The sequence below is a fragment of the Mercurialis annua genome, linkage group LG6 (genome assembly GCF_937616625.2).
Source record: "Mercurialis annua linkage group LG6, ddMerAnnu1.2, whole genome shotgun sequence".
Lineage (NCBI taxonomy): Eukaryota > Viridiplantae > Streptophyta > Magnoliopsida > Malpighiales > Euphorbiaceae > Mercurialis > Mercurialis annua.
Genome location: NC_065575.1, coordinates 17,740,259 through 17,748,219, shown reverse-complemented (window position 1 = coordinate 17,748,219; position 7,961 = coordinate 17,740,259). Strand labels below are relative to the sequence as shown.

General features: G+C 34.0%; 1 long non-coding RNA gene across 1 annotated transcript; it reads right to left on the bottom strand.

Moving 5' to 3' along the window:
• Positions 1-173: 173 nt before the first annotated feature.
• Positions 174-2,090, bottom strand: LOC126686103 (uncharacterized). The gene is made up of 2 exons (XR_007643784.2): positions 1,425-2,090; positions 174-872 (listed from the first exon to the last, which is right to left on the bottom strand). It is a non-coding gene; the product is annotated as an uncharacterized LOC126686103 (long non-coding RNA).
• Between the last annotated feature and the right edge of the window lie 5,871 nt (positions 2,091-7,961).

Below are 7,961 nucleotides of genomic sequence, written 5' to 3'. Positions count from 1 at the left end.
GTTTTAAACTTCGAGTTTTGTAAGTTCTCTAGACATTTAAACTCTGTACACGGTAGGTTCTTCCACTTCTGTAACTTCATACTCCTTCCTCTTGCACATCTCGACATTTCGATAATTCGATTTCGATACCATCTATACATCGTATACGTATTTCGCAAAGAAACAAACAAAGGTTTCACAATCCATCGATCATACTTATCATAATGAAACAAACAAGAATTCTCAATCAATCAAAAATTCACAATCAATCAGCTCGATCTTAAAACAAATAATACAAACGACTTGGATCAGACATGGCTCAATTCTATAGCTGCAGTAGTTCCTAGCTTAGTCTAATGACCTAATACCTAGGAACAAACAAACATCAATCACAGACTCGCAGTGGTATCATGGACTAACTGCACTCAAATCATATATTAGCAGAGGTAACTGGACCAACTGCTCTGATACCAACTTTGTCACGACCCAAATTATTGAGCCGAGACCGGCGCTAGGGAATGGGAGTGGTAGCTCCGAAACCCGTAGCAAGCCTAAAACCACTCTAACTTTTTCGCGGAAACGCAAACACAACTATCCTATAAACATGTAATAAGAAGACACGTTTACAATCATAACGTACATCATATATATCACATCATCGATACAACCATAGTGGGCATCTCACTTCCGTAACTTGTACGTACTAGCCCGTCTATCGATCAATACAAAACTGACAACCAAAAGACGTCACATCAAACAAACATTAAATATGTACACAACCTATAAGACCTGACTATTCTATGCTAAGACTCGTCATACGTATACTACTGCAGCACCAAGGGGACTCGTACTCAGCACACCAAAGACGGTCTGTCTGATCCGACTCTAAACACCTGAAAACATCAATGTGAGGGGTCAGTATTTGGGGAAATACTGAGTGAGAAAACACATTACTAGGGTATTATAGAAAATAACATCGCATTTAAAACAAACACATATATACAAACATATTATACTTCAAGCATTTGATCCGATCGAAACCCTAATACCTTAGTATGCATAATGAACATTATCACAACATCTAACGATCGATCGATATGAGTCCGGGATAGTTCAACCAGCCGACTCGCAGATACAGGCCCCGGGATAGTTCAACCAGATAGGCTCTGTATCGCATGCACAAACAAGTATGATATACGACCCATGAAATCTCTATCTATGACTTACCCGGACGCTGGTGATCACACAGCCTATTGACACCCAATAGGTAGCTTGTTTCCCCCGGATCATATACTAGTTTTCACAATCTATATATATTCGATAATACGATGCACAAATTCATTTCTATCGATAAAATACTATAGCATGCGATGTAGTTTAATATTATATTTATAATATAAAAACTATCTATTGCGTAATAATACTCAAAGTAAAGTTTAACTCACAACGATCGCTATTCCTTATATCCAAACGTAAGCTCCAGGAGACTGGTCCGTCAATCCTCGTCGAGCTTCTTGGTTCGTCATACTCGTAGATCGATAGTCCGTCACATCTATCACAGGATTCTATCGTTAAAATATATACTTAGAGAATCTTGTTCTTAAAAACTGCACTAGGTACCTAACACGACAAAAGCACGAAATATAATCGTCGTGTTCTAAACGTATCTTTCTCTATAGATCTCTATTCATATCTCTATTACTCATCATGTTAATGTTCATTGCTATAATGTCTTATTAATATTCATTTTAAGACATTTGTCAGAGTTCTACGCCCATATCATGCCATCAGAGGCCAATTTTCGCTCCCGGAAGTCCCCCGGAGGTCACGATCGAAGTAGGGCACGTCGTGCTAGCTTGGCACCTCGTGCCCTTCATTTTTCATGAAGGGCACGACGTGCCCTTCACTGGTGCACGTCGTGCACCCTTGTGGTGCACGTCGTGCACCCTTCTGGTGCACGTCGCGCACCAGCACGACGTGCTGAAGTGCAGCACGTCGTGCGCACTTTGGGGGCAGCGTTTTTTGATGCTTCTGGACCATTTCCGAAGCTCCAAATACCCCAAAATTCATACCAATGCATACCTAAATCATCTAGGCTCAAAACTTATCAAGAATCTATATGAAAATGGTGGAAAACGACGTGTTTTTAGCGTTTCGATTCAAACATAGCATTTTTCGTCGAAACAGCCCGTAACCTCCGATTTTAACACTCAAATCCAAAATCTTACCTTGAAATGAAGCTTATGATTGATAGAGCTTCCAATTCCGAACAAATCGATATAAAGAACGCGCGATTTGGACGAGAAACGGCGAAACGGCGACGGATCGTAATCGATCGTCGAAAGCTTCTGTAACTTTCGCTTCCTCTGATCATCACTTCCTTTCCTTACTCTTAAGGAAAGTTATCATATAAATCTTGGCTAATTGTCCATTTTGATCCTTCATCTCTTTAACTTAAACCATTTCTCTTTTAAACTTTCTAATTTAACCAAACGGTTAAATTATCCTTTTAACTCGATTATCTACGTATTATTTATATCCAAATAAACAATACTACTCCAAATATAATTATTCTCGTCGATAATCTTCCAATTACTATTCTCGAGGCTAAATTGGCTAATTTGTACTTTGATCCTTGAATTCTTCAAAATTGACAATTTAGCCCAAAATGAATCCGCGTCCAAATTTTAAAAGGTCTCCGATTGACCTGAAACTTTTACCACCAATACTATAAAACATTTCGCGGACCTTGGCGAAATAATTCTATTTTCGGACTTAACTGGTTAAATTACCACTTCAGTCCCTGAACTCTAGTTTGTGACTTTTCTTGATATTTTTCCTTATTTTCTTATTCTAATCCTCAAACATATACGTCTTACTCCATATTATCCTTTTCTTTAATATCCAATATCTTTATTTCTGTAACTCCGGTCCTTCTCTACCGGACACGTTGTACTAAACGGCACCTGAACTTACGGGGTATTACAATCTCTAAAAAGGTTAAACGTTTGGTTTTGTTTGTAAACGTTTGGCTTAATTTGCTAAAAAGGTGAAACGTTTGAATTTGTTTCGTCATGTTTGTAAACGTTTGACTTAAATCGCAAAATAGTTGACAATGTTTGGATTTGTTTCGTAACATTTTTAAACGTTTGGATTGGTTTCATAACGTTTTAATTGTTTGGATTGGTTTCCTAACGTTTTAAGCGTTTGGCTTAAATCGCTAAATCATGTGAAACGCTAAAAAGGTGAAACGTTTGGTTTTGTTTCGTAACGTTTGCAAACGTTTGGCTTAAATCGCTAAAAAGGTTAAACATTTGGTTTTGTTTCGTAACGTTTGTAAATGTTTGGCTTAAGTCGCTAAAAATTAGAAATGTTTGGATTTGTTTCATAACGTTTTAAACCTTTGGATTAGTTTCGTGACGTTTTAAATGTTTGGCTTAAATCGCGAAAAAGGTGAAACGTTGGGATTTGTTTCATAAAGTTTGTAAACGTTTGGCTTAAAATCACTAAAAAGGGGAAACGTTTGTATTTGTCTTGTAACGTATTAAACGTTTGGATTGGTTTCGTAACGTTTGTAAACGTTTGGCTTAAATCGCTAAAAGGGGAAACTTTTCGTAATGTTTGTAAGCATTTGTCTTAAATCGCTAAAATGGTGAAACGTTGGGATTTGTTTCATAAAGTTTGTAAACGTTTGTCTTAAAATCACTAAAAAGGGGAAACATTTGTATTTGTCTTGTAACGTATTAAACGTTTGGATTGGTTTTGTAACGTTTTAAACTTTTTGCTTAAATTGCTAAAAAGGTGAAACTTTGGATTTGTTTCGTAACGTTTGTAAACGTTTGGCTTAAATCGCTAAAAAGGGGAAACTTTTCGTAACGTTTGTAAGCATTTGGTTTAAATCGCTAAAAATGTGAAACGTTTGGATTTGTTTTGTAACGTTTTAAATGTTTGTCTTAAATCACTAAAAAGGTGAAACGTTTGGATTAGTTTCGTAAAGTTTGTAAACGTTTGGCTAAATCGCTAAAAAGGGGAAACGTTTGGATTTGTTTCGTAACGTTTGTAAACATTTGAATTGGTTTGGTAACATTTTAAACCGTTGGATTTGTTTCGTAACGTTTGGCTTAAATCGCTAAAAAGGTGAAGTGTTTGGATTTGATTCATAACGTTTTAAATGTTTTGATTGGTATGGAAACGTTTAAAAGTTTGGCTTAAATGGTAAATAGGTGGAACGTTTGGATTTGTTTCGTAAATTCGTTTCGTAACGTTTTAAACGTTTGGATTGGTTTCGTACCCTTTTAAACGTTTGGCTAAAATCGCTAAAAAGGTGAAACGTTTGGTTTTGTTTCGTAACGTTTGTAAACGTTTCGCTTAAATCGCTAAAAAGGTGAAACGTTTGGTTTTGTTTCGTAACGTTTTTAAAGGTTTAACTTAAATCGCTAAAAAAGTGAAACGCTTGGATTTGTTTCTTAAAAATAAATGTTTGGATTGGTTTCATAATGTTTTAAACGTTTGGATTGGTATTGTAAGGTTTTAAACGTTTGGCTTAAATCGCTAAATCAGATGAAACGAAAAAAAGGGGAAATGTTAGGTTTGGTTTCGTAACGTTTGTAAACGTTTGGCTTAAATCGCTAAAAAGGGGAAACGTTTGGTTTTGTTTCGTAGCGTTTGTTAACGTTTGGCTTATGTCGCTAAAAAATGGGAAACGTTTGGATTTGTTTCGTAACGTTTTAAACCTTTGGATTAGTTTCGTTACGTTTTAAATATTTGGCTTAAATCACTAAAAAGGTGAAACGTTGGATTTATTTCGTAACGTTTTTAAACGTTTGGCTTAAATCGCTAAAAAGGTGAAACGTTTGGATTTGTTTCGCAACGTATTAAAAGTTTGGATTGGTTTTGTAACGTTTTAAACTTTTGACTTAAATTGCTAAAAAAGGGAAACGTTTGGATTTGTTTCGTAAAGTTTGTGAACGTTTGGCTTAAATCGCTAAAAAGGGCAAACGTTTCGTAACGTTTGTAAACGTTTGGTTTAAATCTCTTAAAATGTGAAACATTTGGATTTGTTTCGCAACGTATTAAAAGTTTGGATTTGTTTTGTAACGTTTTAAATGTCTAGTTTGAATCGCTAAAAAGGTGAAACGTTTCGATTTTTTTTCATAACGTTTCTAAATGTTTGTCTTAAATCGCTAAAAAGGTGAAACGTTTTGATTAGTTTCGTAACGTTTTAAACATTTGGCTTAAATCGTTCAAAATGTGAAACATATGAATTGGTTTCGGAACATTTATAAACGTTTTGCTTAAATCGATAAAAAGGTGAAACTTTTGGATTTGTTTTGTAATGTTTGTAAACGTTTGGATTGGTTTTATAACGTTTTAAATTGTTTGTATTTGTTTCGTAACATTCTAAACGATTGGATTGGTTTTACAACGTTTTAAACTTTTCTCTTAAATTCCTAAAAATACGTTTTTACTTAGCGATTTTAGCCAAACATTTAAACAGTAACGAAACCACTCCAAACGTTTAAAACGTTATGAAACCAATCCAAACGTATAAAACATTACAAAAAAATCCAAACGTTTAAGACCTTAAGAAACAAATGCAAACGCTTTACCTTTTTTGTGATTTAAGCCAAACGTTAAGAACGTAACGAAACAAATTCAAACGTTTAAAACAGTACGAAACCAATCCAAACGATTCACCTTTTTAGCGATTAAAGCCAAACGTTTACAAACGTTACGAAACAAATCCAAACGCTTCACCTTTTTAGCGATTGAAGCGTACGTTTACAAACATTACGAAACAAATCTAAACGTTTCATATTTTTATCCATTTAGGCCAAACGTTTACAAACGTTACGAAACAAATCCAAATGTTTCACTTTTTTAGCGATTTAAGCCAAACCTTTAGAAACATTACGAAACAAATCCAAACGTTTCACCTTTTTAGCGACTTAAGCCACAAGTTTAAAACATTACAAAACAAATCCAAATGTTTCACATTTTTAGTGATTTAAGCAAACATTTACAAACGTTACGAAACAAATCCAAATTTTTCCCATTTTTAGTGATTGAAGCCAAACGTTTACAAATGTTACAAACCAAAACTAAGCGTTTCACCTTTTTAGCGAGTTAAGCCAAATGTTTACAAAATTACAAAACAAATCCAAAAATTTCACATTTTTAGCGATTTATGCCAAAAGTTTAAAACATAACAATACAAATCCTAATGTTTAAAACGTTACGAAAAATCCAAACATTTCACCTTTTTGGTGATTTAAGCCAAACGTTTACAAACGTTACGAAACAAATCCAAATGTTCCCCCTTTTAAGAGATTTAGGCCAAAAGTTTAAAAAGTTACTGAACCAATCCATACTTTTCAAACGTTACGAAATAAATCCCAACGTTTCACATTTTTAGCGATTTAAGCCAAACGTTTACAAACGTTACGAAACAAGTCCAAACGTTTACAAACGTAACAAAACAAAACCAAATATGTCACTTGTTTAACAATTTAAGCCAAGCGTTTACAAATGTTACGAAACAAAACCAAACGTTTCACCTTTTTAGCAATATAAGCCAAACATTTACAAACATTACAAAATAAATCCAAACGTTTCATCTTTTTAGCGATATAAGTCAAACGTTTAAAACGTTACGAAACAAATACAAACAATTAAAACGTTACGAAACAAAACCAAAGTTTCACCATTGTAGCGATTTAAGCCAAACGTTTATAAACGTTACGAAACAAATCCAAACGTTTAAAATGTTACGAAACAAATCCAAATGTTAACAAATGTTATGAAACAAATCCAAACGTTTACAAATGTTATGAAACAAATCCAAACGTTTCGAATTTTTAGCAATTTAAGCCAATCGTTTAAAACGTTATAAAACCAATCCAAACGTTTAAAACGTTACAAAACAAATCCAAATGTTTCACCTTTTTAGCAATTTAAGCCAAACATTTACAAACGTTAAGAAACAACTCCAAACGTTTCACCTTTTTAATGATTTAAGACAAATGTTTACAAATGTTACAAAACTAATCCAAACGTTACGAAACAAATCCAAACGTTTCACCTTTTTAGCGATTTAAGCCAAACATTTACAAACATTACGAAACAACTTCAAACGTTTCACCTTTTTAGCGATTTAAGCCAAACGTTTATAAATGTTATGAAACCAATCCAAGCGTTTAAAATGTTACGAAACAAATCCAACCGTTTCACCTTTTTAGCGATTGAAGCCAAACAATTATAAACGTTACGAAACAACTCCTAACGTTTCCCCTTTTTAGCGATTTAAGCCAAACGTTACGAAACCAATCTAAACGTTTGGATTAGTTTTGTAACAATTTAAACGTTTGGCTTATATCACTAAAAAGGTCCAAACATTTACAAACGTTACGAAACAAATCGAAACGTTTCACCTTTTTTGCGATTTATGCCAAACGTTTACAAACGTTATGAAACAAAACCAAATTTCCCCTTTTTAGCGATTTAAGCCAAACGTTTACAAACGTCACGAAACAAATCCAAATGTTTCACCTTTTTAGCGATTTAAGCCAAAAGTTTAAAACTTTACGAAACCAATCCAAACGTTTAAAACGTTACGAAACAAATCCAAACTTTCACCTTTTTAGCGATTTAAGCAAAATATTTGAAACGTTTCGTAACCAAGCCAAATGTTTACAAACATTACGAAACAAATCCAAACGTTTCACCTTTTTAGCGATATAAGCCATACGTTTAAGACTTTACAAAACAATCCAAACGTTTAAAACGTTATGAAACAAATCCAAATGTTTCACCTTTTTAGCGATTTAAACCAAATGTATAAAACGTTACGAAACCACTCCAAACGTTTAAAACATTATGAAACCAATCCAAACGTTTACAAACCTTACGAAACAAATCCAAACGTATCACCTTTTTAACGATTGAAGTCGAACGTTTAAAACCTTGAGAAACTAATCCAATCG